Source organism: Mesoplodon bidens (genome assembly GCF_964165515.1).
Source record: "Mesoplodon bidens genome assembly, chromosome: 5".
Taxonomy (NCBI): domain Eukaryota; kingdom Metazoa; phylum Chordata; class Mammalia; order Artiodactyla; family Ziphiidae; genus Mesoplodon; species Mesoplodon bidens.
In genome coordinates, this window is record NC_138161.1 from 51,520,491 (window position 1) to 51,544,822 (window position 24,332).

Consider the following 24,332-nt stretch of genomic DNA (forward strand, 5'->3'; position numbering starts at 1 on the left):
TTATGACATAAAAATGGGTTACACAATGGTATTTTAATAGGATTACATGTTTGTAGTTAAAATGTAGGTTTAAAAAATCTATTAGGAAACAATGCTCACTTGAATGTTTTTCAACATTTCTAAAGTTTGCAGTGTATAAGCACTATTTTCAAATTCCAAAAAATCCTATTAAAAATACATAAAATTAAATAAAAAACTAAATAATTCAAAGGACTAAACAGTCCTGGATCATTTGGTTTAAGAAATAACAGTCCTTACTATCTCTGAATCTGATCATCTGGGTTGATTTTTAAGTACAGAGCAGAATATTGGATTCCCAGAGATTAAGGTTGAAATGCATGTGCAGATGGTACAACCCCCAGAGACATTTATTTTCCTAGGGACCCTTGCGTCTGCTGCCAAGATAGTGCCAACCCACTATTTTGGAGTAAAGTTCATACATCACTTTCACATGATGATGTCACATGTGCACTTGGTCTCACTAATACTGCCTCTGACTAATTATATTAAGCTTCAGTGAACCACGGAAATGTTATACACATAAGATGGCACACTCAGACATACACATTGACTTAACATTAGCAGTTGACAAATACGGCCCCAGTCTCAGGACACCCTATGGAGTAATGAAATGTTACTTGGGATTTGGTGAATCAAAGGCTGCATTAGGCATTCCATGAAGCATGACTGATTCATCCATGTAGAGACAAATCTTATTTTGAGCCTATATTTTACTTTTCCCTGAGTGTCTGAAAATCAGAGAGTATGAAAAAATGCTCCTGAGAATTGAAATGCAATGTAGAAAATGGTACAATAAATAAAACTCCATGCAACCCATGGACAATTTTGATCATACAGAGCACTCTTGCTAATGGCTCCAAAGATTTAAGACCCACACCATGAAAAAAGCATTTTCTAGAAAGGGTCCTTGGCTTTGATATTCCCTTTCCATCCCAGGATGACACAGTCCTAATTTACTGGTGGTCAGGAATTCATGATATATAGTTCCACTTTATATATCAGGCTCTAATTAACAAGAGGAACTTTCCAGGATAAAGATCCTGTAAGCCTGAATTTTTCTTTTGTCTCTTTCTAGACAGGAAACCTAAAATGTGTATTTATTTAGTGCTTTATGAAACAACTTAAACATATTTTGGAATTCTGTTACAACGTGAGTTTATTTCATCATTACAATAGATGTAATAACATGATAGGTAGTTTTATTATAAATTCCTCTTCCTTTTATTTTGAAATTAGTAAGACTCTTCTCTACTGGATGAGGTTCTAAAATATTATCTCTTTTTATTAAGAACTTTTCCAGAAATAAAATACCTTTATCCAAAAATCTGTCATATTTAACCTGCCAAGTATCTTGCAATAATGCTGACACTTATCTACAACAAAAATGTCCAACTGGGGAATAAATAATTTCCTGCTCTTATTATATTGAACATTTTCCTTCAAAAAGTTTGTATCTCTGGTATATTCAGGATATTAAGAAAGTTGACAAAGAGACTAGATATTGTTGTCACATGAAAAGGATCTATTTTGATTAGAACATTTTGTCCACATGTTACAAAATGTGGATGTCATAATAATCCCTAAAACTGTGCTTTATTGAGCACCTAATGTCCATACACTGAGCAGATACTTTACATATATATTATTTCTGTCAATAGAACTCTACCAAGGGAAGTATTTTTCTATTGTGAGTTTGGGGGTTTTGCTAGTATTTATTGAGTATTTAAGAGTTTTACAATCATTAGGGACTTGCAATTACAACAAAGTAGTATTTTACATATAAGAAAAGTGAGAATCAGAGGACTTAAATAGGGCTTTACACAGTAAGTGGTAGAGATGTAAGTCAAGCCAAATTTTCTATGTCTCTAATTCATTTTTTTCTGCAGTGATGTCTTCGTTTCATGGATTTCCTTCTTTGATATTATTTACTAACACCCTAGCAGAGTGTATGGACTTGTGAAGAAAAGACCATACTCTATTCCTTTTTGTGTTGATGCAATACCTAGAAGAGTACCTTATACACAATAAGACTTCAGTGAAAGTTAATTAAGTCTAAGGTAGCATTATGAATCAGGAGCTTAATATGATTAATCATCTCCAAACATACTGAGTTTCAGTCACTTAATAGAGACTCATTGCAAAAGGTCATTTTGTTGGGCCCACACAGTCTCTGTATGTGAGGGTTTGTGTGTGTGTGTGTTTACAGCTTGAATGAATTCTAAAGTAATTTTGGGAAAACACATGCAAAACTCTGCAGTTCCAGTTTTTCTTTGATAACCCTCAGCCCATCTTTCCCCATGGCAACACTTTGCTGTAGATAAGCAGCCAACCTGTTTAGGGGGGAACATGTACTCTCTAGTCCACCACAGTCCCCACGTTTGCTGTGTCCCAGAGCCAGCCAGCTTCTACTAGGTTACCTTTAGGTTACCTTTCTAGTCCTATAGGTAATTGCGTTAGTGATTTCCTATTGTGCAATTGCATAAAACCAGGTATTTCCTAAACTGACATAATTCAGCAGAGATTAAAAAAGAAAAGCCCACAAATATACTGCTTCGATATTACGTTGTGATATTTAATATTTGTATTTAGGGGGCACAATTTTATGTTACACTTGACATTATAAAAAACAGTAAGGAATTAATATTAAAGCTGATCTTTTTAATAGGATACTGTGTCCAGATTTCCACAAGAGGTAGGAGAAGAAACAATGCCAGTAAAAAGTCAATCTAAAATATTAAATAAATTATGACTCAGCTTTCACGTGTGGTTGTGATGAAACAGCAGATCAAATCTGCTGTAGGGTAGGCTTTTCTCCATGAGTAGGACACTCAGAATGGCAATGGGACACCGTGAGGAGGATGGATATATGGTCACCAAATGGCAACAGCTGCTCTACCCTTCTCTAAACCACAGAGCATACCAGAGGGTTTTTTGTGTGTGTGTGTGTGTGTGTGTGTGTGTGTGCAATATATTTTGAAATGATGGACCTCTGTGTAGGTCCATTTCTTAGGCTTGAAGATTCCCTTTGGTTATTTGAGTAAAGATAACTTGTTTTCTGGAACAGAAATTTAACATTGGATAACCTTGTTTCAACTTTCACTTGAAGAGATGACTAAAACACTGCTTTAGTTTTCAAATGAAATTTACTGTCTAAATATTCCAGACATAGAAGATTATTCAAATGTTAACTTAGATATATATAAAGTTTGAGTGACACATTTTAATAACTGAAATGTTCCAAAAATCTCAAATCTTGAAAAAAGATTAGAAGGGATTAGTAAGGATTTTTTTTCTTTACTCTATCATCACCTAGCTAATGCACTAAGATATTGTGCATGTAAAAACGCATGAAAGCTTAAAATGAAAGGAGGAATGTTTTATGAGGCTCTGTAAAGCAGCTATATAAGAAAGTATAAGTTATTTAGGTTTGTTAAATATCATACATTGCACATTGCAGGTTCAGGTTTTATATGAAGACATTCTCTTCTCTAGTGTAGATCTATCTTCATTAGAACTAGCAGGGTGCTTAATCAATTGGAATTGATAAAGGTAGTGATGATGATATGATGCAGGAACTAATCTTAAAAAAAAAAAACCTCACAAAACTCTCATGTTTGCTGCTTGGGTAGCAAATAAGTTTAACCAAGTTTGGTGTTGTTCTAAGAAAAGTCACACGTTTAAGTATTGTACTCTTTTTTCTTTCCTTTAGAACCACTCTTGCTGTGGTTGAAAATGCTATGTTCATGCACTAGCCAAGCTATGTCAGCTTTCTGGGTTTCTTTTGCCTCATAAGTAAATGGGAATAAACATACAGTCCTGGTCTAAATCAGAGGGCAGGATTCATAGAGCTGTCAAAAAGTCAATGAATGTAGCCAGTTTAAAAAATATGTTTTTATTCTGAAACTTGTGATGGCTTCACACACATTTAAGATCATAGATTGAGCTGGTCTAAAATTATTATTTTTTTATTGGAAACAACTTTGGCCTTTCCTACTAGTACCCAGCAAGCACAATTAGGCAGACCCCAGAATGTTTATTCATTCTTTTTTAGCAGTTAGAAGCCTAGAGTAAATACAATGTGCAAAACACTTAAAAAAATTATGTGCAGAAAAAATGCCATATTCATAACAGAGAACTAAAAGCAATAGACCACTCAAACTCCTTAAGTTCTAAAGTTCTAATTGAATAACTTAGGACTGTAAGATAGCATAGACTGAACTATTATTCCCAAGCCTCCCATACTCTAACATATTACATCTTATATCAACTTACAGTATACTTTTAAGATACTTTAAATTTCCCCCAAAGAGTATAATGCTGATTTCCTCTATATAAAGTGCATAGCATAAAGAATGGTCAAAATAATTTGATTAAGGCAGATATTATCACAATAGAAAGGTTAAAAATTCAGTCCACTTAAGGAGAAAACTAATTTTCAAAGCCACACTCATTCTTACAAAACAGAGCAAAAGAGTGAAAATTTTATCTGAATAATCTTTTTCCCAATCTAGTATTCATATAGATTATCAATTTCATGTCTATTAAATTCACAATATTGTAATAAAAATATGATTTAAAGTGCACAATATGTGCCAGACTTTTTACTAGATAATTTATATATCAACCTATTTTGTCTTCATCATGAATATGTTTCATTATGATAATTTTGGAGATGAGGAAACTGCAGCTCAAACCAGTTTCAATAAATTTGTCAGTTCTCCAGCTATAAAATATTACAACTGGAATTCAAACCCAGTTGTATCTGATTTCACGGTTCATGCCCTCTATGTCAATCTCAACAGAGTAACAATAATCCACTGCTGAAGGAAAATTCTCTCTAAAAATACAAATTTCAAAATAATAAAAGAGGTAAACAAATGAGATATTGTAGTGCAATATACATGTATGTAATATGTATGTATACTTATACTAGCACAAACAAGCAACAGTAGAATGACAATTTGAATTTTGTAGTGTTTCCAAAATTTTTAATGGTTACGTTTTAACCTTGTAATTAATCTGAGGCTGTAATTAGTTTATTCAATTATGGAAAACATCCTAGCATGATGGATTCATCTGTCCTAAAGTGAATTTGTCATTGATTCAACTCTTTGTTTTAGAAATATGCATATGTTGATGTTTTAGAAAACAAATAAAAAATTGCTTATATCAAAATGTCACCAAGGTTTTACATGAGATTCGTTTATTAATTTTCTTAAACTATTTTTGTATCTATTTTTGTTTAGTTTTCTCAATAAACATCAAGGAAAATCTTAGTTTTATATGGAAAAGTCAACATTTTGAAGGGAAAATCCAACTTTTCTAGAAACCAAACCTTTTCCTTTTTGGTAGTCTGAATAGGAAAATAATATGCTCTCACTTTAGTGTCATCCTCTGATCTTGTGGACTAGTAGCTACTGAATGTATAAGGATGTAGTCCTTGCAAACCTGGTCTATGTGGAGCAAGTATAAGGGAAAACTGTCTATCATCCTGATGCACTGAGCATAGAATTAGTGCCATTTTAGTGTTTGTATGTCTAGTGTCTTGCACCTAGTAGGTACTCAGTAAATACTGATGGAATGAATGAACAAATAAATAAAAAAAACACAGCATTATATTTCTCGATAGATAGAACTACACCACAGAATAGGTTTCATAGGTTTAAAAATAACAAACATTTTCAGCATTCTGTTTTGGTTTCTGAGGGGAAAATAACATAAAAGGTGGTCCGTGGCCTCAGTATCTTACCTATAGAAAGATGGCATAAATACTTGCAAATTTGAATAGACCCCCACAACCAAATGATCTACGTAGAAGTTCTGAAAAGTAATTGTAGAACTATTACTTGGTAGTATACAATTTATTGCCAATGACTGAAACTTGCCTTGATATAAAAGCTCAGATGTCTGAGTAATCAGTTCAGGCTGGACTGGCCATGGGAAGCTTTTAAAGAATCAGTAGTGGATTACTAGTTTTGAAGAATGGATATAGTAAGTCTAAAAGAAGAGGACAGGGAATACCATTCTGGTTGATGGAATGGTAATCAAAAGTGCAATGTTAAAAAAGTACCAGTTCTGTTTTGAAGACTCTCAATAAATCAGTTTTGGAAATGGGCACTTGATAAGGCTAAGGATAAGGATAAGAATAGAAACAAGTTAGGTTGAACCTTAAATAAAAGATTATGGAAATAGTCATTTCTTATATTTGGTTTGGACTTGAAAATAAGATATATTGAAATGCCATTATAGTACCAAGACTTTGTATCCAAATTCATTGTACTGCTTTGTTCCTTCTTCCTTTCTTTGTTATTTTCTAAAATAGTCTATGCTCAATTTTCTTTCAAAAGTTGACCCAGAAGCAAAGTATTAGCATTGTATATTTAGGAAGAATTAGAAAATTCCATTATGGATAAGAATTGATGCTCATAAGAAGTATGCTACACGTGTGAAAAATGGCACCACCAAAATATAATTCAATGATAAGTTCAACATACGTATGACAACAATATCAATACAGCTAAGGTGATGAAAAAAATTGAAAAGAAGGGAAAATAAGAAAAAAATCCCACTAGATTAAACAGCAATTTGAAGAACAAAATGAACCGCTTAAAATCAAATAACTATGAGCATATTAGATTTATATGCATTGTTTTAACTGTCAGGAATAAGCCTGACAGAAAAAAAAGTGGAAAATTGATATAACATATCAACAAGGGACTTAATGTCTACAATGTTTTCCTTGTAAATAACTAGCTAATATAATTCAGTCACCTTGGGCAAATTCATTAATATTCCAAGCTATCCCAAAAGGAAATGTCATATACAACAATTTGTTCTCATGTCCTTCCCCTTATAAAACACTAATAAAAAATCAGAAATTTCTCTGATTGGTTCTTCTTTGTGAGCTTTATGTCTAAGACTTGCTTGTATATCAGGAAAGATTCAAAATATTTTCCAATATTTATGTGCTTCTATTTCTATTAAAATGGGTCCTATACAATTCTAGTGGCTTTGAATCTTTGTCATGAATCTTTAAAAATTTCTAGCAAATAGCTGATTGTCATTTATAAATATAAGGAATTTCAGTCTTTGTATATATACTGCCATCATAAAAATATAATATATAGAATTGTCAGCTGTCATATATGGATATGCACACACAAATTATTGATAAGTTGACTGATTTAAAAGTTTAGTTAGAATTTAGCCTAAACTAAATTATGATGTAGGCTGATGATTGTTGGCATCTGAATTTCTAGGTCTTTCCTTAATATTCCTAGTTCAAATTAGTCTGCTATGGCATCAATCCTGGGCCTTAGTTCTTATTCTAACCCTTGCACTAACTCTTGCTTCTGCCCAACATGTGCTTGTCAACAAGTTATTCCTCCTACTGGACTAAATCCTTCCTTCTGTTGCTTCATAGCACTTTGATTAAACTGCTCTAAATTCCCATATGTATTTTCTTATTTTATGTCCAAAGATTTGTGTACCGAATTACCTTATGTTAGAGTTTCTTGTGTACAATTTTTGGCCAAATTGAATTGTGAAATCTCTTTTAGGGAAGAAAATAATAGTTCTGTTTGTTTTTGTAAATTTCCAACAATTTGTATAAAAATGGGAAAAAACTAAATTAGTTTCTTTAATTTTTTCTTAAGTCGTTAACTAACCAATTAATATTTTCCTTATTACTATGGGCATTATTATTTTCCTGCATTGCAACAAGTACAGTTTGCTACTACTTTAACTATTTATATATACTTTTTGGATGGCTCCCTATGTATTAGAATATAAACTACCTGAGGTCAGATACCATGTTGTCTCTCCACCCTTATTTACCTTTTCACATTTAAATCTTGTAAAGCATAACTTCTTCCCGCATAGGACCTCATAAACTGTTGATTGAATTCAATTAAACATATAAATGTAAAAAACAGAGGTATATTCAAGTTTTGGAGGGAGTGAGGGATATTAATAAATAATTAGACGATTGTTTCAAGTATTATAATTCAGGTGATAAGGCCTAGTACAGCACAATTTATAGCACATATTCCCATCATTAGTTGTGCATTGGAAGGAAAGATAGAAGGAAGGAGGGAAAGAAAGAAAAAAGGGAGGGAGGGAAAGAGAGGAGGGCTTTCCATTTTTTGGTATTCAAAAACCACAAAAATTTTAAATTCACCAACTATATTTTAGTAAGTTATCAGTCGTCCTTGTATGTGATTTTGCCCCAGAAATATGATATATACATATAAACATTAAAGTTTTCATAACATTTAAGAAATTATGGAATTGCTAGCATGACAATCCAAACACCACAATCTCCAAGTCAAATACACCTTTCACAGTATTATTACAATTAATGTTTTCTCTTACCCCACAGATAGTAGCACAACTTACTTGAAACTACTTTAGGGTAATTTTCAACTCAAATGAACTTTACAAATATATATATATACATATACTTTGTTTTGACTTTTTTCTCTATAGAAAGCCCAGAGGGATGAAAAGCTGGGAAAGACATTATTTACATCAGTAATTCCTTTGTCACTCTGCCAATTTAGCTTAGTTTAACAAGCATGCATTGTTCATCTACACTGTACCCCCATGCCCAAGGCTGCAGAAACTCAATTCAATAAAGACAAGGACCCAACCTCAAGGACTTCACCGTCTACTTAGGTTGCTGTTATTCGGTTATAGTTACAAATTTTCTTCCTCTTTCTCCTCCTTCTTTTCCTTTCTCCTCTCCTCCCTCTCCTGTTCCTTACCTACCACCTTTTTCTGCTTTCTTCTTTTCTTTGTAGGTTTGGGTAAATCTAACATCTGGCAAAGTGAGAACTAGATTCCTCTGACAAACATGAGTAGTTTAAGTTTGACAGTCTCATTTGCCGTGAAAAATCTGTAGAGTATAGCAGCTTGCAAATTATCTTACCCAAGAATTTAAAGCTTTAGCTATCTAAAAGTTTTCTAGTGCCACGTGTCCTAAAATATTATTGTATAAATTATAAGTGACCTAAGAGATTCCCTATTTACCATCATTTTACAATGTGATCTTAGTGAAAGCTCTAAAGTGCATGTGTGTATGTACCTAAATATCCATCTTCTTGACGTACTCAGATTTACATGCAAAGGTCTAATTAACATTAGTGGAAGTTATATATGTACATAAATGATTATTCTCTTCTATTTAATTGGGGCCACCTCCTTCCAGTGCTTTCAGTATTTTCTATCATCATTAATGTTCAGTAAAGGCTTTTAAGCTATGTCTCTGCAGCCAAAAGATCTGGAAAATTTACTAGATCCAAAGCATTCAGATATATTTGTCTCATGTTACAACCATGCAATCAGTACATATAATGTTTTAATTATCTCATTTGCTTCACAGGTTTTTTTCTGGGTTAGTTTTCTTCCTTTTTTTTCTTTCAATTCCTGTATTATTTGTTTTAATATATAAATTTAGATTTTACCAGCAGCTCAGCTTGTTGCTTGTATACCCATGGTAAAACTACATGAGTTTTCCATTTCCCAAATCCTTGAGGTTTCATTGCCTTTCTTTCCTATTCCCTGTAGTTAATACAAAGAAGGGCCCTGCTATGCACAGTCTGAATGTTTGTGTTCCCCCAGTTTATCTGCTGAAATTCCAGCCCCATAGATGACAGTATTAGGAGGTCTTTGGGATGTGCTTAAGTCATGAGGGTGGAGCCCTCATGAATGAGATTAGTGCTATATTAAAGAGGTTCCTGAGAGTTCTCTAGCCCCTTCAACCATGTGAGGATACAAGAAGTCTGCAGACTCAAAGGGGATTCTTACCAGAACCCAAATATGCTGACACCCTGACCTTGGGCTTTCAGACTCCAAAACTGTGAGAAATGGATTTTTGTTGTTTATAACCCACCCAGTCTGTGGTATTTTACTATAGCAGCCCAAATGGACTAAGAGCCCCTTTCACAGGTGGTGACCCGTGAGCTATAATCTGTGCGGAATGAAGTGGCCTGTTGTCTAATGCTAGAAGTCAAAACCACAGATTAATGGAGGTGGCCACCCCAGATGCTGGACTGTTAAGAGCTGTCAGCAATTCTGCCCATGTCTTTAAATTGAACCAGTTGTAAAATAGCAACCTAAGTGAATAAAAATAGTATTCTCAAGTTGACATAGAACATAAATCTTATAATTTTTGTTCTCATGAAAGAGAAAAATTTGTATTCTGGGAAAAATTAAAAATATACAGTATATAGTTTGAACTAGAATATATTTTTATTGGAATAATTTAAATTTCTCCTCAAAGTGTTCTCTGAACTGAACTGAAGCAAACTGGTACGTATACTTTATGTATTTTGAGTTCCTGTTTTATCTGTTGCTGCGTTTGCTTTGTGAATTCAGAGGAACTCTTCATTTATCCCTCCCTCTTTTCCTCTCTGCTCTGTGTCATTTAGAGCAGAGAAAGTGACAAGTAGACTTGACTGAGAAGTAGTAGAAAAATATGTATAATTATTGTAATGTTCTTTTCAGTTGCTTTTCCTATAGCTTTATCCAACTTGCCCATTATTTTTTAGTCTCTGACATGCATCAATAATTTAAAAATTCACAACAGCTTGGAGAAACAAAATAAATACTGTAATATTCTCTCTTGTTCTTATATATTCCATAAGACGTTCCACCATAACTTAACTTTACCCAAAGTCCTACTATATATGAATTCATTTTATTATAGTTTGTCAAATACATATCCATTCTAAATTCTTCTGTAAGCATTGAATATTTGATGTAATACTAGATTAAGAAATAATGTACCTTGTAATGTACATTATCAGAAGTAAAGAAAAAGATTATATAACATTTTACTAAGATTGTGAGAGATAGTGATCATGAGATAGTAAATAGAAACAAAATTCTCAGTAAACATTAACCATTATCACTAATGAAACAGTGCAAAATGTTGTTTGTAATCCCTTAATTTATCATGCAATCTACATTTTATGCTCTTTAAGCATATGTAAGCAATACCTATTTATCTATCTAGCTAGCTATCTGAAGGGACCTTCATAGTTTTATCTTTAAAAACAATAATAATACACAAGATAGAGGACCTCTAATGTGCCAGGCACTGTTTTAAGTACATTAAAACATATGTAACTGTTCAATATTTACAAGAGCTTCATGATATAGACCCTATATCATCTCCTTTTTTTCCTGTTTTGGAAGTTTAAGCACACAGAGATTGAGTTTTTTCCTCCAAATCACGTAGCAAATAAGTGGCAGATTTAGACCTGATGTCCCAGCTCTGAAGTTATGAAGTTGTTGCCTTTAACAGGTCAGCATCACTGACTATTCATCCATCACACAGAAGCTTTAGGAAGAATATTAATAACAATGTGATACACTAATAGTAGGAAATGTTAAATTTAGCACAAAGAAGAACAAAAATAAGAATTTTATAAATGTACATCCATCACCATTAAACCTTACACAAAGAGACTTCAAGCTACTTCAGAAGAAAATCTGTATTTCCTTCACACATACTGAGATTTGAGCACCAGTATAGTTTATAAAATAGCAACATTTTTGAAGCCACTAATATAAGGCAAACACTCTGGTAGACAGTCTAATTGATATGCTCTGCTTTGTTGAAGCACCACCTGAATCCTACGAGGTATTTTCTAATGTTCATATTTTATGGGTAAAGGAATTAAGGTTCACAGAAATTATTCAGGAGTCTTTTATGGTGACACACCCATTTAGCCATGGTATTGTAATTCAAATCTAGGTTTTTCTAACTTCACAAAGACATTTGAGAACTATTACAATGATAAGGGATAGACTAGCAGGGCTTGTAGGTCTTTCACTAACCCCACTTCTTGTCACAGTAGCCAACTCATGACAAAATGAGACTTCTATATTTTCCCTGACACAATTTTATTTCTTTTTATGAAACTTACAACTACTTGCTAATTCTATTAGAATGCAAGCTGTGAAAGAGGGAAGTTCATTTTGTTCAAGGAATATATATCCATGAATAGGAATTTAAGAAAATTATATTTACGCAAAAGTACAGCAGTGTTAATTATGAAGATAAAATTTTAACACTTGGTTTCCATTTAAAGACAACCTTAGTGTTCTGGCTAATGTCTGCTTGAGAAAGAAAACTCTGCTTTATCTATAAGATAAAAGTTTTCTTAAACTAATATTTTTATGTTTTACATTAAAATGAAAGCATTACAATTAATTAATTAATTATCATGCAGTAGAATAGGTGAAGACATTCTGATATAGGGAGGACAAATATCAGATTCCCAGAAAGGTAATGATATATTTTGCTTTTTCACTTTGCACCTCATAGAAAATGATACAAAAAAGCACACAATAGGACAGCAATCTGACAGCATTGCACATGTTAATTAAAAGTAGAGAACTTGGAGATGGATGGTACCAGTTTTGGGGATTATGTACAAAGATGAGGGAGCTTTCAAGGAATATAGATAGAGAAAAATGAATAGGTTTACGATAGCTGTATTAAATGATTACAAATGTGACCAGATTCTTAACTCTCCTTCTATGTACACCTTTTAAATATATCTTTATGATTCTCTATCAAGAAATGGAATCTATTTCCCTACTTTTGAATCTGAGCTAGTCTGTGACTTGCAGCAGAAGTGATGGTGTGTGAGTTACAAACTGAGGCTTCAAGAGTCCTTGTGTGCTTTCATTTATTCTTTTATAATGCTGCCTCAACTATTGAACAACAGGAAGTCTAAGCTAGCTGATGAAGAAGAACAGTCAGATGGGTCAGAGTCACCCTGGATGGCCCATCACAGACCCCAGAGATGTGAGTGATCCCAGCCAAGATTATTAATGCCTCAGCAAACTCACCAGTTCACCATAAGTGACTGAGCAAGAACAAATGAAGACAGTCGAGCCCAGTCCTGAATAGAAAAAAATAGCCCAGCTGACCTGCAGACTAGTAAGTAAATAAACATTACTGCTTTAATCCACTGAGTTTTGGAGGATTGTTTATTACATGGAGTTATTATTGTAATTAATAACTGATTCACTAGCGAAATATCAGCAGAAGTTGTTATCTTAGTGTTCTAGCTCTATCATTAACAGATAGGGTGAATATAAATGAATTAGGCATTTTCTACTTCCTCATTTTTACAATGCCAAAAAAAAGGAAGAAGATTTATTCAGATGATTTCTAAACCTCTTTGTTCTGGGGAAAAGGGTTCTAGGAAATTGAGGAAGTTGAATTGTATACAATCCATAAATTTAACCTTTTAAAGAAAAATATACTTTTGTCTCTTAAAAATATTGATCAGAGATACTATTTCATTACTGACATATCATTTCTCATCTATCATTTCTAGTGTTTATAAATAAAAGCAATGAAAAAATGAATCTTGTCACTAGAAGACAATTGCCAACAAAAACATTAAAAGACTCTAAAACCAAATGAGCTGTTTGCTCAGCCATGGGAAGAACAAAATCAAACTAAAACGCTAGAAGTACATTCAAATGCTTATGGATGAAAAAAAATGCAGCATCCAGGCAAACAAAATCAAAGCCCCCAAAGATTATATAAATATATTTGGCTCTTACAGAAAGTAAACAAACACATAGAATTATAAAAATGATAATATTGTACTTCTAAAAGAATAGTGAAGAGTCATATGTTTTTTAGGAGACAACACATTAACATAATGTCCTTCTGGCTCCTGGATGAAAAGAACACCTATCTCTTAAAGTAAGTGAATTATAATGCATATTTATCTGAGTCATATTTTCAAAAGTAAATATGCAATACTCTCTAAGCATTGATACTATGTGAAAAGGACAGTCCCAGAACAAACTATGACAAATGTAACTGTGATTTCCTCTCATGGATTTTAGTTTAAACTAAGCAGTCAAATAGTTAATTTAACTGATAAAATTATTTTAGCTCAGAGATTACTGAGTGATAATTCTGTCCCTCCAAGATAATGTTTTTACGTTTTTACAAGACTTTACAATATTTCAGCCAAAAGGAATAAACACCTATGGGAGAAATCTGTAAGAGTGAAATTTTGGGGTAGTGGTATTATCTACTCATTCCACACACTATGATGAGCCTAATTATGGAGAAATATCTACCTATATGCAGGAAATAATATGAATAGAAACAAATGAAGTTGATTTTACACTTTATATTGATTGATAAAATAACCCATTAAGCTTTTTTTCCTAATTATTTGTACTTTTTGAGGTCTTGGCAATGACTAAACTGTGAGCCAAATAGTTCCATGTGTTGTTTCCTTCAGCAACTGAACATCACTAATCTACCTTATTCTTTCTTCCAAATCAAACTTTGTTTCTTTATCATTTTTAGAGCAGTTAATTGTTCAGGGAGGTAGAAAAATATATATAATATTGATATATATAATGTATATAATATGCCATATATAGCATATAGGTAATATATATTTATGTACATTTAAAGTGTATAAAAACTTTAGAAAGTAACAGAAAAAAAATTCAAACTGCCTTAAACAACAAACTCATCTAATCTGAGGTCCAGAAATAGAGCAGACTTCAATCTTTGAATCAGTCAGTTGTCCAACAATGTTATGATCTTGGCTTCATTCTCTGGGGGTCATCAGCTGGCAAGGCTGGTTCCCCACTGCTCATAAATCACTGGAACAGCAGTGGGACTAGATATGTTCTTACTGTTTTCCCTGTGCTTGGGCTTGGTTCAGGTGTTCACACATGACTTAAAACTTTGGCCAGGTGAGTAACAAATGCTAATTAACTTAAAAAGTTTTTGGATCTATCATTTTCAAAGGGTTTGGAATTCCTATGATTACTTTAGTTATACAAAGACTCAGGTACTGTGGATGGTGTGCACTTTCCTGACACACATGTGCTGCATTTTTACAAGTATATAATTGAACAAAATTGAAGTTCTTTCATGAAAGAGGAAGGTGAGGTTGGATGATGGGACAGATAAACAATTGCTACTACAAAGATATTTATCTTATTGAGTCTGAGGAAAGACAGTATAAGTATTTTCAAATATTGAAGAACTGCATCCTGGAAATTGATAACATGCAATTAAAATTATATCCCATTTCCAGACAGGTGAACATGACTATTATAAAAAGAAAAATTATTACACTAAACTAAATGATTGTACTAAGTGATATATATTTTTAAGCAAATTACATTTCTTATGACTTCCTATAAGGATATTTAATTACAAAAACATTAACTTAGATTAAATTTCTTAGATTTAAAATTAAGATAGAATATACACACAAAATAGTTATAAATCCATGTGAAATTATTGTTACATATATGCCTACACATCAGTAGTTACACTGCCACTAACACTTGAATCATTATATATACTACTCTCAATTATCTCTCACTTTAGTTAAATCAAAAGAGAATTTGTTAACATCACAAGCAAGTGGGATTTATTCCAGGTATGCAAGACTAATTCAACATTCGAAAATCGATTAATATAAGCCATTGATAGACTAAAAAGAAATATCGCATAATATCAATAGATGCAAAAAACCTAACCTATTCATGACAAAATCTCTCAGTAAACTAGGAGTAGAGGAGAAGTTCCTCAACTTGATAAAGAATATGTACAAAAAAGCTATGGCTAACATCATACTTAATGATGGGAAACTTGAAGCTTTTCTACTAAGGTCAGAAAAAAGATAATAATGTCCCCTCTCACCACTGATTTTCAACATTTTACTGGAACTCCTAGCTAATGCAATAAGAATATAAATAAATAAAGACATACAGGTTGGAAAGGGAAAATAAAACTATCTTTGTTCACAGATGACATAACCTTCTATGTAAAAATCTGAAAGAATTGACAAAAGAACTTCTGGCTCTAATAAGCAATTATAGTAAGGTTGCAGGATACAAGATTAATATATAGAAGTCAATTGCTTTCTTATATAACAGCAACAAAGTGGAATTTGAAATTAAAAACACATCATTTACATTGGCACCCTAAAAATGAAATACTTAGATAAAAATCTAACAATATATGTGCAAAATCTTTATGAGGTAAACTACAATACTCCGATGAACAAAATCAAAGAAGAAGTAAATAAATATATATTCCATGTTCATGGATAGAAAGCATCAGTATTACTATGATATTTGTTCTTTCCAATTTGCTCTGTATATTCAATGCAATTTCAATCAAAATTCCATAAACAAAACAAAAGGAAAACCCTCAGGAGGGGAGAAAATATTTGCAAATAGAGCAACAGAAAGGGATTAATCTCCAAAACATACAAACAGCTCATGCAGCTCAATATCAAAAAAAGAAATAACCCAAACAAAAAATGGGCAGAAGATCTAAATAGACATTTCTCTAAAGAAGACACACAAATGGCCAAAAAGCACATGAAAAGATGCTCAACATTGCTAATTATTAGAGAAATGCAAATGAAAAATACAATGAGGTAGCACCTAACACTAGTCAGAATGGCCATCATCCAAAAAATCTACAAACAATAAATGCTGGAGAGGGTGTGTAGAAAAAGGAAGCCTCCTACACTGTTGGAGGGAATGTAAATTGGTACAGCCACTATAGAGAACAGTATGGAATTTCCTTAGAAAACTAAAAATAGAAATACCATATGACCCAGCAATCCCACTCCTGGGAATATACCCAGAGAAAACCATAATTTGAAATGCACCCCAATTGCAGCACTATTTACAGTAGCCAGGACATGGAAGAAACCTAAATGCCCATCAACAGAGGAATGGATAAAGAAGATGTGGTATGTACATACAATGGAATATTACTCAGCCATATAAAAGAACAAAATAATGCCATTTGCAGCAACATGGATAGACCTAGAGATTGTCATACTGAGTGAAATAATTCAGATTAAGAAAGACAAGTATATGATATCACTTATATGTGGAATCTAAGAAAAAGGGTACAAATGAACTTATTTACAAAACAGGAGTCACAGATGTAGATAACAAACTAATGATTACCAGTGGATAGAGGGGGAGGGATAAATTGGGAGATTTATCTACTATATATAAAATACATAACGAATAAGAACCTGCTGTATAGCACAGGGAACTCTACTCAATACTCTGTAATGTCCTATATGGGAAAAGACTCTAAAAAAAAAAAGGTGGATATATGTATATATATAACTGATTCACTTTGCTGTACACCTGAAACTAACATAACATTGTAAATCAACTATAATCAATCCAATAAAAATTAAAAAAAAATTTCCAGCAGGTTATTTTGTGGCTATCAACAAACTGATTCTAAAGTTTTTATAAAGAGACAAAAGACCCAGAATAATCAACAAAATTTTGAAGGAGAAAAAGTTGGACTTTAAGACTTGTTATAAAGCTTCAGTAATCAAGACAACATTGTGTTGACAAAAGAACTTATAGACAGTATGATGGCACAGAATAGAGAGCCCAGCAATTTACCTACACAAATATAGCCAACTGATCTTTGACAAAGGAACAAAAGTAAAACAATAAAAGAATATTTTCAATAAATGGTGCTGGAACAACTGGACATTCTTCATTCAAAAAATGAATCCAGACACAGACCTTACAGCCTTCACAAAAATTAATTTAAAATGGATCACAGGACCTAAATGTTAAACTCAAAAGTATGAAACTTTTAGAAGATAACATAGGAGAAAACCTAGATGACTTTGGGTGAGGCAGTAACTTTTTACAAACAACAACAAATCCTTGTAAAGAAAATAAAAAAGAAAAAAATGATAAGTTGGACTTCGTTAAAACTAAAAACTTTTGCTCTGTGAATGACAACATCAAGAGAATAGTAGAGAAGCCACAGACAGGGAGAAAATATTTGCAAAGGCACATCTGAGAAAAGACTATTATCCAAAATAAATAAAGACATCTTAAAACTCAGCAATAAAAAAAAAATGACCTGACCAAAAAAATGGGCCAAAGACCTTAACAGACACCTCAGCAAAGAAAATATAGGAATAGCGGATAAGCATATGAAAAGATGTTTCACATTGTTTGTCATCAAGGAAATGCAAATTAAAACAACAATGAGGGGAGTGTCCAAGATGGCAGAGTAGGAAGACTCAGAGTTCATCTCCTCCCATGGACATACCAAAATTGCAACTATTTACAGAGCAACTATAAGATGAGAAGGACCTGAGGACTAACAGAAGAGATCTTTAAGCTAAAGATAAAAAGAAGGAATGACAGTGATATAGGTTGGAGGGGCAAAGACACAGTATAGTCAAGACCCACATCCCCAGGTAGGCAACCCACAAGTGAGAGGATAATTACAATTGCAGAGGTTCTCCCCAAGGAGTGAGTGGTCCTATCCCCACATTAGGCTCCCCAGCCCAGGGGTCTTGCACCAGGAAGAAAAGAACCAAGAATTTCTGACTTTAAAAGCCAGTGGGGCTTGTGTATAGGAGGTCCAGAGGGCTGTGGAAAATAGAGACTCCACTCTTAAAGGGTGCACAAAAAATTTCACATGCTCTGGAGACCCAGGGCAGAAGTAGTAAATTGAAAGGAACCTGGGTCAGACCCACCTGCTGATCTTAAAGAGCCTCCTGGAGAGGCAGGAGGCAATTGAAATTCACCCTGGGGACATGCACACTGGCAGCAATTCATCCGACCATGAGGACACTGGTGCTGTTAAGTGCAATTTTGGAATACTCCCCTCTAGCTTGTTAGTGCCAGAAACCAGTCTGGCCTACCAGCCAGTTGGCACCAGTCTTAGGAGGCTGCAGGCAAGGCAGTTAGCTGGGCACAATCCATCAGAGGGCGCAGGACCTGGCCTCTCCCATCAGTAGGCCAATGCTAGCCCAGGATCTAAGGCTTATCCAGCAGAGGAAGGGCACAGCCCTGGGATACTGTGGGCCCTGGACAGAGCCACCTGTTAGCCTGCACTAGCCCCAGTATCTGGTCTCATCCACCAGAGGCCCAGAACCACCCCTAGACACTCTGACTTAGAGGGGTGCAACCCCTTAACTTGGTCCCACCTACCTATGGGCCAAACAACAACTCCAGTGCCAATAGGGTCCTGCAGCCAGAGATCCCAGGACATGGCTCCACCTATCAGTGGGCTGGCACCAGCCCCAGGACTCCCTGGACCCTGGCTCCACTCAACCACAGGCCAACATCAGCTCCAGAACTATCATGACCCCACAGCCAACTGTGTCAAGACCTGACCCACCCACCATCAGGCAGGCACCACCCAGGGACCCCATGGCCCCAGTCCCACTGAATAGCATGCTGACACCAGCTTCAGGACTCCTTGGGCTTCTCAACCAGTCATCCTGAGATCTGACCACACCCACCTGCTAGCTATCACCAACTCTGGGTCACCCTAGACCATGTAGCTAGTTGCATCAGGAACTGGCCCCATCCACCAGGAGGTGCACAGAAGCCCAAGGCCGCCCCTGGGACACAGCCCCATACATCAGGAAGCTGACACTAGGTCTGGGATCCTTGGCTCCCCAGTTGGCCACCTCAGGACACAGCTCTCTGTACCTGTGGGCCGGCACTAGCCTTGGCACACCTTGGGCCCCCTACCTAGTCATCTTTTGACCTGGCCTCACCCATAAGCAGGTCAGCACCTGGACAGGGACTCCCCTGGTCATGCAGTTAGTGGTACCTCTGGGACAACATCAAGCATACTAACATTCACATTACAGGGGTCTCAGAAGGATAAGAGAGAGAGAAAGGGACAGAGGATATTTCTGAAGACATAACAGCTGAAAACTTCCTTAACATGGGGAAAAAAAATAGACATCCAGGTCCAAGAAGCACAAAGTACCAAACAGTATCAACCCAAAATGGACCAGACCAAGGCACACTGTAATTAAAATGGCAAAAATTAAAGACGAAGAGAGAATATTAAAAGCAACAAGGGAAAAGCAACAAGTTACATACAAAGAAAACCACATAAGGCTATAAGCTAACTGTTCAGCAGAAATTCTACAGGCCAGAGGGGAGTGGTACGATATGTTTAAAGTAATAAAATGGAAAAACCTACAACCAAGAATATTCTACCTGGCAAAGCTTTCAGTTAGTTTTGGTGGAGAGATTAAAAGTTTTACAGTCAAGCAAGAGCTAAAAGAGTTCAGGACCACAAACCCAGCTTTACAAGAAATGTTAAAGAGACTTATCTAAGTGGAAAAGAAAAGCCCACAACTAAAAATATGAAAATTATAAAAGAAAAAATCCATTGATAAAGGCAAATATATAGGAAAGGTAGTAGATCAACCACTTATAAAGCTACTAGGAAGGTTAAAAGAAAAAAAAAGTAGTAAAATAATCTATATTCACAGTAATGAGCACACAAAACAAGAAGACATGAAATATGATGTCAAAAACAGTAAACATTGGGGGGGGCAGTAAAAATACATGGTTGTTAAAACACATTAAAACTTAAGAGATCAGCAACTTAATCATATATAATAATCATGATATCACATATATCATGGTAACCAAAACCCAAAAATCTATAATAGATACACACACTAAAAAGAGATAGGTATCCAAATATAACACTAACAATAGTCATCAAGTCACAAGAGAAGAGAGACAAGAAGAAGAAAGGAACAAAAAAGAGCTACAAAAACAACCCCAAAACAATCAACCAAATGGCAATAAATATATACCTATCAATATTTAAATGTAAATGGACTAAATGCTCTGATGAAAAGACATTGAGTGACTGAATGGATAAATAATAATAATAACAAAAAAGACCCATATATATGCTTCCTCAAGACAAGATAGACCTTGGGGGTGTGTGTGTGTGTGTGTGATGAACTGGGAGATTGGATTGACATATATACACTAATATGTATAAAATGGATAACTAAAACCTGCTGTATAAAAATAAAATAAAATTAAATTTAAAAAGAATGAATTGAAATAGTTAATTCTTAAATTCTATGTAAATACATATTATCAGGTAATGAATTAAATACTGAAGTGGAAGAGGATATTTTTTTACTTCTAAGCTATCTAAGCTAACACATTTGCACATCATTTTTTCCAATTTGTCAGATTCTTGGTACAGATCGTTTAAAAATCTAACAACAACAAAAATCTAAAGTCATCAGTCGATAAAAAAATAAAAGACAAGATAGACTTTAAAACAAAGACTGTACAAGAGACAAAGGACATTACATAATGACAAAATAATCAAACCAACAAGAAGATATAACAATTGAAAATATTTTAAATATATAAAAATATATAAAAATAACTATGAACCCAACATAGAAGCACCTAAATACATACAGCATATATTAACAGACATAAAAGGAGGAATTAACAGAAGTACAATAATAGTAGGGGACTTTAACTCCCAGTTACATCAATGGACATATCCTCGAGACAGAAAATCAATAAGGGAACACTGTCCTTGAATGACATATTAGACCAGATAGACCAGATAGACTATATATATATATATATATATATATATAACATTTCATCCTAAAGGAGCATAATACACCTTCTTTTAAAGTGCACATGAAACATTATCCAGGGTAGATCACATGCTGGGCCACAAAACAAATATCAGTAAATTTAAGAAGATTGAAATCATATCAAGCATCTTTTCTGTATCACAATGTTAAGAGACTAGAAATCAACTAAAAGGAATGAAAACCTCCAAAATCACAAACCCGGGAGGATAAACGATATGTTTCTCAACTGAAGAAGTTAAAGAATAAATCAGAAAATACCTGGAGACAAATGAAAATGAAAGCAGAATGGTTCAAATCTATGGGACATGACAAAAGCAGTTCTAAGAGGAAAGTTCATAGTGACACAAGCTTACCTCAGAAACAAGAAAAGTCTCAAATAAACAACCTAACCTTACACCTAAAGGAACTAGAAAAAGAAGAACAAATAAAACCCAAAGTTAGTAGAAGGAAATAAATTGTAAAGATTAGAGCAAAAATAAATATAATAGAAACTAAAAAAAAAAAAGAAAAGATCAATGAAACTAAGAGCTGATGCAAAATTGATAAACCTTTAGCCAGACTTATCAAGAAGAAAAGAGAGAGGGCCCAAATCAATAAAATCAGAAATGAAAAACAGAGAAATTACAACTAACACCATAGAAATACAAAGGCTCATAAGAGATTACTACAGAAAATTATAAGCCAATAGCATGGACAATCTAGAAGAAATGGTCAAATTCCTAGAAATGTACAATTTCTCAAGAATGAATCAAGAAGAAATAGATATTACAAACATACCAGTAATGAAACTGAACTGGTAATTAAAAAAAAAAAAGCCCATAAAACAAAAGTCCAGGCTTCACTGGTAAATTCTCCAAACATCTACCATTCTGAAAGTATTCCAAGAAATTGCAGAGGAAGGAACACTTCTGAACTCATTCTACAGGGCCAACATCACCCTGTTAACAAAACAAGGTGAAGGTACCAAAAAACAAACAAACAAACAAAAAAATAGTCCAGTATCACCGATTGACACAGATGCAAAATCCTCAACAAAACTAGCAAACCAAATTCAAAAATACATTTAAAGAACTGTACACTATGATTAAATGGGATTTATCCCAGGGATGCAAGGATGGTTCAGTATCTGCAAATCAATCAATGTGATTCACAGTGCTAACAAACTGAAGAATAAAAATCATATTATCATGTCAATAGATGCAGAAAAATCTTTTGACAAAGTTCAATATCCATTTATGATAAAAACTCTCAACAAGTTTGTATAGAGCAAACATACCTCAACATAATAAAGGCCATATATGACATGCCCATAGCTAACACCATACTCAACAGTGAAAAGCTAAAAGCATTTCCTCTGAGATCAGGAGGAAGACAAGAAGGCCCACTCTTACCACTTTTATTCATAGTAGTATTAGAAGTCCAAGCCACAGCAGTAAGAAAAAAAAAAGAATTAACATTGGAAAAGAAGAACAGTTTCTGTTACTGTTTGCAGACAACATGATACTATACATAGAAAATCCTAAACACTCCACCAAAAACCCATTAATTCATCAATTGATTTGGTAAATTTGCAGTATGAAAAATTAATATACAGAAACCTGTTGCATTTCTATACACTAACAATGAACTATCAAAAAGAGAAATTAAGAAAACAATCCCACTTACAATTGCATCAAAAAGAATAAAATACCTAAGATTAATTCTAACTAAAGAGGTAAAAGACCTGTACTATAAGACACGGATGAAAGAAATTTAAGATGACAGAAACAAATGGAAAAATATAACATACTGGAAGAATTAATATTGTTAAAATGACCATACTCCCAAGGCAATCTACAGATTCAATGCAATCCCTATCAAAATTCGAATGCTATTTTTCACAGAACTAGAATAAATAATTCCAAAGTTTGACTAGAAACACAATACACCCTGAAGAGCCAAAACAATTTTGAGAAAGAAGAACAAAACACGAGGTATCACTCTCCCTGACATCAAAGTATACTACAAAGCTACACTAATCAAAAGGGTTTGGTACTGGCAGAAAAACAGACATATAGATCAATGCAATAGAATAGAGAGCCCAGAAATGTACCTAACTTATATGGGAAATTTAACTATGGCAAAGGAGGAAAGAATATACAATGGGGAAAAGACAGCCTCTTCAATAAATGATGTTGAGAAAACTGGACAGCTACATGGAAAGAATCAAATTGGACCATTTTCTCACAGCATGTACAAAAATAAACAAAATGAATTAAATGCTTAAATGTAAGACCTTAAACCATAAAACTTCTAGAAGAAAAGATAGCTAATACTTGTATAATATCTTTGTATTCTGACAGATAACAACTAGACTCATCATGGTGATGATTTTGAAATATACAGAAATATCAAATCACTATGTTTTTCACCAGGAATGAACATAGTGCTGTAGATTAATCATACTCAAAAACAAGCAAACATACTCATAGAAAAAGAGATAGATTTGTGGCTACCAGAGGCAGGGGTGAGGGGAGGGGGACTTAGGTGAAGGAAGTCAAAAGGTACAAACTCCCATTTATAAGATAAATAAATACTGGGGAAGTAATGCACTACATGACAAAGATAATTAGCACTGCTGTACATCATATATGAAAGTGCTACCAGATAAATCCTAGGAGTTCTCATCAAAATGAAAAAAAACATTTTTTTGCTCTTTCTTTAATGGTGTATCTATATGAGATGAAAGATATTCACTAAACCCACTATGGTAATCATTCCATGATGTATGTAAGTCAAGTCATTATTGTACACCTTAAACTTATACCATGCTTCATGTCAATTATATCT